We start from the raw sequence: 12,304 nt of genomic DNA, 5'->3' as shown, positions 1-12,304 counted from the left end.
TAAAGACCTCACTCTCAAAACTTGTCATGCTTTAGGCACTCAAGGCATTCTCTGGTGAAGGTCTATCTGACAATCTCTCCAACTATGACTGGAGAATCTTCAGAGTAGTGTCATCATGGTATGGACTGTACAGATGCAAGCATCAAGTGCGTCCCATCCAACGCTCTGCCACTACCTTTGACATCCGTTACTCAATCCAAAACTAGGATCCACCTGAGTAGAAATCTTGAAAACTCGAACACGATCCATCACTCCTGTCCGCACTTGCTGGAATCCCATAAGCCAAATCTTTAGAAATCCTGCCGATGATGATAGTCTCTGGGCAAACTAATTGCCGCATCATCACCTCTTCCAAGGTCTCATCAATCCTATAAGGATAACCCAAATTCTTGTTAGTATATCCCAAGTCTCTTGCATGCATATGCTCTGATACTACCCGGATCCACTATAATCAGAAAGAGCATAATTAAACATGCATTAAATAAATCACTGCAGAAAACTTAAATAAAAATAGACCGGCAGAATACAATTGGTTAAATAAATTCGATTATACAACCCAATCGAATAAATAAACCCTAAAGGCAAAACCTACAGCTAATCCTGCTGTCTTCACTGGTCACTGGCTACTCCAAGCTCCTGGTGCTCAATCCTGCACCTACACCTGCCCCGTCGAATGGGGTGTCCAGATACACAGAAAAGACTGGACGTGAGCTCTAAGCTCAATACGAAAGCACTGGGTAAAACATACAAATATGATGCATGCAAATGATAGGGTATCCGTATCTGGAATAAATGTATATAACTGCTCAGTAAAGGCGCCTAGGACATGAGTGGTACAACCCGGGGATCAAACCCTGCGTACGCTGCTCATTCCTACAGGACGTGGACTGTGTCCCCAGATGCTAATCACCCATGACCCGTCAGTCATTGGGCACTAGACATCACCCGTCCAGACAGGGTTGAGTGGCCCTACATGGCTCATCTCACAAGATGGACAGGCACAATATGATATGCACATGCTGCATAATAATATGACACACAAATGCAACATATAAGCATGCAAAACCCGCTGGCAATCTCAGTCTGTACTTGCGTACCTTACTACAGGCAGTCCTAGCAGTCCCACTCTAGGTTCCCAGCCTATCATCAACTCTACAATGCAAATATCCATGCATCATTATTTAAGCTCTAAAAGCCTTAACTAAGCTATTGCATACTCCTAAATAATTTAAGGAGACCATAGCTATACCTGCGTCTGTCGTCAGCCCGCTGATGGCGACTATCTCGCACCTAGGGGTACACCCCTGCTGCAGCTCCACAGCCTCGAGCACTGCTCCGCTACACGACCACTGCTCCGCTACAAGAGCACTGCTCCGCTACTATGTCAGATACTGTCCGACTATACTAAAATATGTTCCTTACTCCAACTCTAAAATAAGAGTACCCAAAGCCCTAAAATAGATCCACGAGGGCGAAGGAGAGGAATTCGGTGCGCTTTGAAATGAAGCCCTCGCACCTATATTTATAGACAACGATCGGAAGCTCCGTTCCTGATCGGAAGCTCCGAACGTGTAGATCGGAAGCTCCGTTCCTACGATCGGAAGCTCCGATGCCACGTGTCAAACCCAACTACATGCAACCACACACCTGTCACCGACAGCCGATCGGAAGCTCCGATTGCTGATCGGAAGTTCCGATCTCCATGCTTTCGATATGGTTTCGATTTGGTTTCGATGTCACCAAGATCGGAAGCTCCGATCCTGGATCGGTGGTTCCGATCCCACTCGAGTCTTGGGGCCTTCTAAGCCATTTTCGAGTGTCCTGGATCCATTTATGAACTACGTTAACCTATTTGGAATTTCCTTAATCATGTTTTTACTTAATCTAAACATGATTACACGATTAATATACTCATTAATCGCTAATTCTGGATATGGGTTACTACACCATGTCTCGATAGGACGCTCTCGATTCCTTCTCCTATAAGTAACAAATTGATCCCACAAAATAAGAGCATAATCCACAAACTCAACAACCGCCAATTTTATTTTTTTTCCATCATTGTAGTTGTGGCAATCAAACACAGATTCTACTCTCATCTCCCACTCTAAATAAGCCTTCGGATATGATTTCCCATGTAATGGAGGAATTTTCATCTTAATCCCACTACTATTCCCATCTTCTTGACCCCCTTTAATGTATCTCCCTCTCATCGCTCCCCTTCTATTTCTTTCACCCTCATGAGCCCTCCTATTTCTACCCCAATTTTCACCAAAACTTTCTTCATCCTCACTACCACCAACTTCAAGTTTACTTATCTTCTCATGCACAGTCTCCAATTCAGCCCTCATTGCCTCCCTCACCATCTTAGACAAATCATCTATTTGGGTCTTGGAAAACCCTTGTCTTGAACTATCACCTCCTTCTTTATTAGAACTCATTGTACCTGAAAGAAAAGGTTAGTAATAAAATTACCTCACACAAATTCTCACCAGTCACTCCAAAATAATTCACTCAATCACTCCCTTTTTTTCACTCAAATTTATGTAAAAGGATTTTTGCTTTGTGTAGAAGTGAATCAAACTTTCAAGTTCACGACTTGTAGTGTAGTAGCCCGTAACCAAATAAAGAGATTAAAGAACTAATCGCAATTAGGAATCCTGAGTTCGGACGATCCAAATTAGGACACTCCGTTGGCAGGTTCGGACGGTCCGATCAGGATCGAGTATTACATCATTGATTACGTCAGCAAAGTGACATCATGACTGACGTATTGATGGGACTTCAGACGCTCCAAATTTGAGTTTGGACGGTACAAACGTGTTCGATGGCTCCGAAGTGGGGTTTGGACGGCCCGAACTCCGTCTATAAATAGAGGTGCCGAGATTCATTTTCAGATGCACCAATCACCTCTCTTCTCTCGATTCCTTAGTCTTCTAGCTTAGATCTAGGGAATTCTAGGCATCCCATTGGGAATCAAAAAGTGGCGTAGCAATCCAGGCATCGTACCGGAGCTGTTGCCTAGTTTTGAGACAAGCGACAACAACGGGCTGACGACGGACGCAGGTATAGCTTTTGCTTCCTAACAATATTTAGAAGTATACAATAGCTTAGTTAAGGCTTTTAGAGCACTTTAATGATATTATTATCATTTGGAATTGTAGTGCGGATTATAGGCGTGGATCTGGAGCTGGTAGAGCTTGCCTAGTAATTGACGTACGAAAGTATTGTTCGAGATATCCTGACTGAGTATGCATGTATTATGTGACTGCATGATTTATATGACATGATTATATGCTGCATACATTTGCATATTGAGCTATCTCTTTTGAGATGTCTGGTAGTAGGGTTTTATCCTATCCTGTTAGTGGTTGGACTTCCATCGATTTGGGTCCGGAGTATCCACTGGTTTTCGGTATGTGAGCCACCTCCTGAAGCGACGGCACAACGTGCTACATATCAAGGCCCGGTCTGTCTTTGTTACCTGATTCTTGGTCTCTAGTCAGTAGGCGGTACACTTGCATTCATGTATACTCATACTCTCATGATGAGCGTTTTATGCTCACGTCTCTTACTTTGTGTATCTGGACACCCTATTCCATGGGGCAGGTTTACGATTGGATGAGGCGGGTGGTTCCAAGAGTGACTAGGCAGTGGATTGGCCAGCTGGAGCTTTGCATAGGGTTTTATTTTATTGTATTGGTTTGATACAGTATTCGATTTGGTTGTATAACTATTTGGGTATTTGCAGATTCCTTTCCTTGGGATTGTATAATATTTATTGCTTCCGCAGTTTAATTCTGGTTTACTTTTTTAATAAGTTAATTGCATGCTTAAGTTCTGATTAGTAGGTGATCTCGGTAAGGGTCACTACGTTTATGGTATCAGAGCATGCATAGTATTCTTGGGATTTAGATTGTGCATAAGATAACCGTGAGGTAATTTTGTATATGGCGGATAACAATGATCAGAGTAGTCATGGAAGTATAGGAGGACGTTGGGGCGATGGTGACCGGGAGCGTCGTCGGGAAAGTCATCATCATCGTCATGATGAGAACCGTTTTAGTGTAACCCGGTTCTTACAGTTGGGTCCTAAGCCCTTGGTCGGAGGTGAGACTTCGGAGGATGCGGAGAACTGGCTAGATAGCATGGAGACTTGTTTTCAGACATTTCACTGTACTGAGGAGCAGAAGATGGAGACTCTTGGTTATCTTCTTGATGGATGAGTCTGTAAGTGGTGAATATTCACTTCTGCACCATTCGTTGCGGTGAGAGGAGTTTTCACTTGGACCGAGTTCTGCACGGCTTTTCAAAAGTTGTACTTTCCTCCTGCACTCCATCAGGCGAAGGCGGGTGAGTTACTGCGTTTGCTTCAGGGATCTATGACGATTGACGATTATCAGCAGAAGTTCTTCAACCTGTTATCCTATTGCCCTGAGATTGCTGACACCTATGAGATGAAGTACAATCTGTTCCTTCAATGTCTTAACCAGGAGATTCATGCCCGTGTGGCGGTCGGTGATGATATGACCTATGAGGGTTTGGTGAGCCGTTTTCACCAGGAGGAGGATAGCATTCGGCGTAAAAGTCTCTCAGTGTGATGTCCCGTATTTTAAAATATTTAATAAAAGAGTTGCGGAAAAAGAGTGAGGAAATTTTTCAAAACTTTTTAAACTATGCTGAGAGTGCATCGCCCTAGTAAATCAACAAATTCATTATATGAAACACGGATGCAACCCTACATTTAAGTCCATCTAAGATAAATCACGTCAAAACCTGCTACTAACATTTAAAGAGGATAAGGGAATGTGAGTTCAATAAATTAACTATGTATATAAAATACATTTGAAAGACGAAACATTTGAGATCCTCAAAATCATCTTTAAAAGACTGACAATGAAAATAATTAAACCATTACATTTAAACAGCGTACATAAAATATTGTAACAACATAACATAAATAAACATAGATAAATATTTTTTCTTTAAATACATCAGAGCTTTTGAACTATTGTGTCATGCAATGTCTTCACCTCTTGGACTCTTCAGCCGTGCTACCCAAGCTTTTTAAATCAAAACTACTAAATCAACTGCACCATTCAAGTATAGTGAGTCTAAGGTATTCAGCAAGATTAAAATAAGCATATTGATATCATTATAGCTTAAAAATACTTTAAACTTAAAATTACTTGAACATACATAAAACGATACCTTGAACATGAATAATTTTAACGTAAACATAATGGAAATTTAAACTTAAAATCTTGAACATGAACTTCAAAACACTTAAAAGATGAAAGGAACTTAAACATAGACATCAACATACTTAACTTTAAATCATGAAAATAGACTTCTTGCATTTTCTCAAAACTTTACCATTTCATTCTCAAATAAACATTTGCACTAACATATAATTAAAATCATGAAACTTGGACAACATCAAATCGTGGACATAAACCATGAACATAACATAAAAAACTTATCATTTTGGGGTGATGAATTATGTGAAATTGTGGCAACCTTCATAATGGGCACATTCGTAGTTCCTGTTGATCAACAAGTTTTTCTTTATTTTCGGAGGCCCCTCCGAAGCTCATCCCGGAGTACCTAACCTGTACATTGAGCCATATGGCATTACGCCTGATAACATTCGTTCATTCATTTTCGGAGGCCCCTCCGGATCTCATCCCGGAGTACCTAACCCGTACATTGAGCCATATTTGGAAAGGTCCCTCCGGAGCCCAAACCGAAGTACCAGTCCCGTATTGCCACCACAAAGACACATAAAACATCAAAATCTTTTCATGCATCAACATATCATATCATGCTTCATCTTAACATCATTCATTCTTGCCTCATTATCTTATCATTTCATCATCATATCATCGTTTCATCATAACATATCATTTCATTATGAAGCATCATCATATCATCGTAATTTCCTTCATAAACTTTCATTCATGAACATAAAACTTTACTCAATAACTTCATGCATGTCATATATGATAAAAATCATACTTTCATATTGAACATAGGTTTCATGAATGAAACTTAGACATGTACATGCATCACATAACGTAATCGATCCACGTAAGTCGTTCTTTTCGTTCTTAGCTTAAAACTTGAAACTTTTTGCATAAAAACTCTTAAATATATTTTATAAGCCTTAAAAGATCATAACTATGAATTTAGGACCCTAAAATAACATAAACAAATCATGAATTTTGAAGGCAAGGCGAGGCCGCTCAACTTCTAGGAGCGGGCGCGCATGACCTGCACAAATGGGTTTTCTTGCTTGCTCTGAAACTCTATTGTAAATTCAGAATTTGGAAAAGTGGTGAACATAAAGTTATAGCCCTTGATCTTGGCTTTATAATTCCAAAAACCTCACCTCAATTGGAGTTTTCAATAAAAAGTATGCTCATTCTCCCCAGATATGTCACTGCTGGGAATTCAAAACATTCGACAATATTTGGGGTGATTTGACCAATCTTCCAAAAATTATTTTGAAAAAACTCAAAACATGAAAGTTGTAGATAAATAAGGTATATTTCAAATAAAATTGGCCTTATATCATTTAGATTAGTAAACTAGTCTTAATCATAAAAATGGCAACAAGTGCCGCTAATCCGGAACAATCCAACACATGTAACATTTCAAAGCTTTAACTCAAACTAACTCAATACTTCAAAATATGGTATTTTCTACTACTCTAGCTATATAATTTAAATAAAACATCCCTTGAATCTTCAAGAACGCATAAAAACTTAAATGAAACATGTATCTCTTGAATCAAATTCAAGAACATGACAAGAACGACTTATGCTTCACGATTTCATACTATCACATAACATGCTCTTCAAACTCATAAAATCAAAACTTTATGCTCTTGAAATTCTTGAAATTCATGCATACATATCTCAACATACATCTTTTCATATCAAAATAAATATATTTTGAATGGTGGACATTTAAAATTTGTACTTGCCTTTGATCTTTGAAAAACGGAATTAACACGAACTTGTAGAGATCTAGCCTTACTCAAATGGAATCGAGACATGGTCAAAAGGTAGCCAAAAGAAGATGAAATCCAGAAGTTGGTTCAATTGTTCCTAATCTAAAAATAAAACTTTTATATGGTGAGAAGACATCAAGAATCAAAGGCAAAATATAAGAAGAAAGAGAATAGAAAATCTGCGCAGAAATATCTTACAAAAAGTCTTTGATCTAGGCAGAAACGACCCTAAAAAATAGCGATTCATGATTCAAATCGAAGCTACGGGTGTAAGAAACATAACCCTTCAAACGGATTGAAGTTTGGACACCGGATGAAGAAATTATAAGCATAATACGGCAGCTGCTCAAAGGGAGGCGAGATGGAAGAGAATTAACAGGATGAGGCATGTGATTTGAGAGATGAATGAATAAGAAAGGAGACAATACCACATGGGGATAAATGCAAGTAGGGTTCAAGAGAAGAAAAAATAATACGTAATATAAAAAGAAAAGAGAGATCATCATCGTGTGATCAAATTGGGAAAAGACAATGAGTAATATATATATATATATATATTTAAATAGAAGATGAGTATCATTAATTAATGAATGTATATACACTACATATTGAAGAATATAGGAACGTGTGAAGGAAAATAAACAAAATAAAACAAGATGGGGAACGAGACAAGGAATCAAGTGGTTAGAGATGGATACAATCATAAATTTAATATATGTACAATCATTTATTGAATAAGATGGAAACGTATGAAATGAAATTAATGGAATTACACACATTGTAAAAGAAAAGAAAAATATCAACAAGTAATGAAGTTAGAAAGAAAATGAACAAGAACAACATACATATTGGAAATGAAAATAATATAAAGTGAGGTGGAACGTAAATTGAAGGAAAAAGATTTATGATGCATAATATAAAAGAAATGACGAAGGAGGCATCATGCAATAGCACGAAATATTTAAATATGACTTTTAAATCATTTACATATCACATAAAAATATTTTATTAAACATCAATTTTAAATCATAATATATAAAATAAAATAACTTAAAATTCATTTAAAATTTCTTTTAATAAATCATGAATAAATTAATGGATTTTTCGGTTGTTACAATCTACACTTCTTAAAAAGAATTTCGTCCTCGAAATTTGACTGATCAATCTCCAAAAATATAAATTTTTCTCAACTAATCCATACAATCCCACACTTACATGTCTAATTTTCAATATTATTGTCTTATAAATCAAGAATCAGCTGCGCACTCTGATAAAAAAAATATAACGTTCTTAATTGCAATTCTAATCTTATCAAATCAAAACATATCTGTTCGAATCTGCCTCGAATCCTCTTGAAGATTTAATTTAGATCGAAAAATATCTTTTCAAGTCAGCTGTGAATCTGCTTTAAGACTTAATTCAGATAACTAAAATCCTCAAAATATTCAGACACGTGATTCCTACTCCCAACGCTATCTAAAGATCAAAGAAAACGGTAATAAAACGGTTTGTTTTCTTCCCTTTTCACCTTAGAAATACAATCACTCAAACTTATTTTTAATCACACTCAACTTATTATTTCTCTCACAAGTTATTTCTCCAAGATCTCGAAGAACAAGATGAGATTTGCAATATTACTCTGTGTAACTATTATGATTATCCTTCTCATGTACCTTGTATTTACCGGTGACTATCCACCCCACGTTTTTTCTCTATTCTTGAATTTGCTTGTACTCGTTGTTCTTCCCTTATATTGTATTGTTATAATGATAGAAATTTACTAAGCTCAACCAAATTCTCAGTTTCATCTGTTAAAACTTAGCATTCAAACTATTAATCTTGAAAATAAGCTTGTTCCAACAAACTTAACCTTGTAATACTCCAAAAGTAATTTACATGTCAACAAATTTTCGTGTCACAGTTAATCCTAAATCATTCTTCTTATAGTCCAAAGAAACAATCACCGAGAACATTATTTGTCATTGAACCTATTCCATACAACTAGAGTATTTTAACAAAAAATCAATTATCATCATCTTACATTCCTCATGGTGAAAGTATACACTAGTAGACTTTATGCCTTTTACTTCGCATATTAACTGAAGTCGTAGATAGATAAGTACCGAAGTAGAAGCACGTGAAGTAATAGGTACCATTTTACTTCGCTTAATAACCGAAGTATTAGGCATGAAATTACCGAAGTAATAGGGTACCATTTTACTTCGCTTAATATTGGACCGGTTCTGAAGTAAAAGCATGCCTTTTACTTCAGCATTTACATTATGTGACGAAGTAATATAACATCTATAACTTCGCCATTTACGTTGACTGACGAATTAAATGTGCGTATTGTACTTCGGCAGTTTTCTTAAGTGACGAAGTAATAGAACATATATGACTTCCGTTGATTCATTAAACGACGAAGTAATAGAACATATATGACTTCGGTATTTACATTGAGTGATAAAGTAAATGCTCTATTTAACTTCAAATGTTATGTAACTTGGCGAAGTAAAAACATGCCCTTACTGCAGCAGTTTCATTAATTGACGAAGTAATAAAGTACATATGGCTTCGGCTTTTACATTGATTGATGAAGTAAAAATATATGTATCACTAAATCAACATTAAACAATTTTAATTAGATACAATAACACCATTAATATATATATATATATCTGAAACGTAAAATACACTAATTAGATTGATAAATTATCCATCCAAAAGTACATCCATCAATAAAAAATTATGCATCCACGAGTATTTCTACAAAAGATTGATAAATTATCCATCCAAAAGTATATCCATCAATAAAAGTATTATGCATCCCAACGTGCATATGACCAATTTATGAACCTACATAGGAGTAGACGAATTCGCTCCATTCACTTCTAATTTCGTCAAATTGAGCTTGGTCGTAATATTGGTTCCTGATGGATCCTGAATACTGAAATGTAAAAAAAATAAAATACATTAGAATAAAATTTAAGATCGAGGATTCATATTTGCCAGTTCACAAATAAGGGTAACGACATATGCAGGTACTGATCACAGGTTGTCATTGCAACAGATGATTAAATTAAAACATTACTAAATTGAAAACACAGCACTCTATCAAGGATACACATATATTTGTCATTTCACAAATAATTCCAACAGCTAGCTAATGAAAAGCTTGAAGCTTCAACATAATAGATCTAAAGAAAAAATAAATAAAAGTATTTGTGGGTCTATAGCATCACAAGCCTTGCCTCGACCATTTGCAGCACCAATTATTGAAATTCTTGCAATCTTATTCCTTTTTCATATTACGTTTTTGGTTTGGAAATGAGTGCTAATTTGCAGAAGTAGGGAGGTAGAGAATGCGAGAACGAATGGACAGGTGGTGAGAGATAGAGAAATAGCCAATAAGTGCAGAATCAAATGCCCAGAACATAGAAACATTTATCATTGACCCAGCGAGATAGAGAAATAGCCAATAAGTGCAGAATCAATAAGTCACACGAAATACCATTGACCCAATCCAAACTAGAAACAATAATCCATACATCATAGAGCAGTCGCAAGTAATCTCAGACAATTTTGATTCCAACATTTATCAGCATGGAATAATGGCCTTTTTCGTACGAGAAAATATGATATAAACCAGCGAGCAAGTACAATATGTCAATATCTCTGAAAAAGAGTTGTTTAAAAAATAATTATAAAACCCTTTCACCACTAACAGTGCTAAGACAAAAAGTTTGGAAAGAAGAATGCCAAAAATGCCAACTTCAAAACAGAGCCTACCATAAATGCCAACTTCAAAACAAATGCCAACTTCAGATTCATTTATGAGCAACTAAGTAACAAAAAAGGATAGAAACAGATTTTCACGTAAACCAAATCATAAAATGAAAAGGAAACTCACCATTTTATCCAAATGTAGATTTTCACATTCAACTATATCTTTCATATACTTCATCACACAAAATCCGCATTCAACCGAACCACTTTGTTTTATATTACCCTACAATGAAATAAAAAAATATTTCAGCAATAAGTTTAGAAAAAAAAAAACTGAATTAGGTAAGCAAATGAGTATAGTTCTCAAATATAATATAACACTAAAACACCATCCCTAGTCCCTATAGTACAGTACTTTAACGCCATCAAAATATTGCAATCACATTCATGTTTTCATATGTAAGCACAACACATACCGTCAATTGTTTAAAAAGTGGCCCTCTAGGAATACCTCTTGAAGCATTGTACATCTTGACCCCACTACATTTGATAAAGTCAAAAATTATTTTTTTTTCATATGTATAAGAGAATTGATTCGTCAACATAATCTACTACCTACTTTGTCACTATCTTTTTCCATTACTCATCTCGACATCTGTTAGTAGTAGAGTCCAGCAAATAGATCATATTTTTATCTTCATTGACGATAGTCAAGATCCAATGGTACCTGCAAAAAATAAAAAAAAATATAACATTGACTATCATGCAGTATGAATTTTTATATAATTAAAATCATACCCAGTGTTGTATGGGATGAGGCATATGCTGTCTCTACACACTGCTTCCAACTGGTTAGCAATATGTTGTGATAAGTGGCTGCCATCTCTGTCAATTGGGCATGTAGGTATGTGGCCAGGATCCACAAATGAAATACTATCAGCCCGGTTTGCTTCCTTCAAATATTTATAGAGGTGACTGCAATAAAGATTACAAACACGATGAGAAATCTTTTCAAGAGTGACAAGTTCCAAATAAAATATTTAATATGCAAACATTGAAGGTTAGACACAAAATTACCCCATATAATCCAAAATATGTCCGGCACCTATCTCTCTCATCTCCATAAAGGATATGATATCTTGTCTCAGCAACCGTGATCCTTGAGGACGTCCAAACATAGCATCATCAAACTTCACGTAGATGCTGTCATATTCATCCATCAACCTAACAACATACGAGTATATATACTTGCATGCCATGGGTAATGTTTTTTCAACGTCCTTGAACTTCTCACGCTGACCAACAACATCCGAAATAGCAAATGGTTGCTGTCTCTCCTTCTACAGAGCAGCAAGCAACATTCTTATGTCATGAACAAGGCATGTGCTTAAAAGAAATCATAATGCACAAGCAAAGAATAAGATGGGAGTGAACAAAATCTTCAACACGAAATCATATTCCCGATTATTAATCAAAATTCATCTCTTCATCTCAAATAAACTTCAACAAATGATCTACACATGTAGAGTGCAAGTGTATTATTCGTGAGAATATTTCTTATAA

At 36.2% G+C, this 12,304-nt stretch overlaps 1 long non-coding RNA gene across 1 annotated transcript; it reads right to left on the bottom strand.

Annotated features, from left to right (window-relative positions):
* Positions 1-9,694: 9,694 nt before the first annotated feature.
* On the bottom strand, positions 9,695-11,648 carry LOC140893609 (uncharacterized). Its single transcript, XR_012153217.1, has 5 exons — positions 11,540-11,648; positions 11,361-11,468; positions 11,218-11,281; positions 10,926-11,024; positions 9,695-9,962 (listed from the first exon to the last, which is right to left on the bottom strand). It is a non-coding gene; the product is annotated as an uncharacterized lncRNA (long non-coding RNA).
* Positions 11,649-12,304: the final 656 nt, after the last annotated feature.

The sequence above is a fragment of the Henckelia pumila genome, chromosome 3 (genome assembly GCF_033568475.1).
Source record: "Henckelia pumila isolate YLH828 chromosome 3, ASM3356847v2, whole genome shotgun sequence".
Taxonomy (NCBI): domain Eukaryota; kingdom Viridiplantae; phylum Streptophyta; class Magnoliopsida; order Lamiales; family Gesneriaceae; genus Henckelia; species Henckelia pumila.
This window is presented reverse-complemented; position numbering and strand designations above follow the sequence as displayed.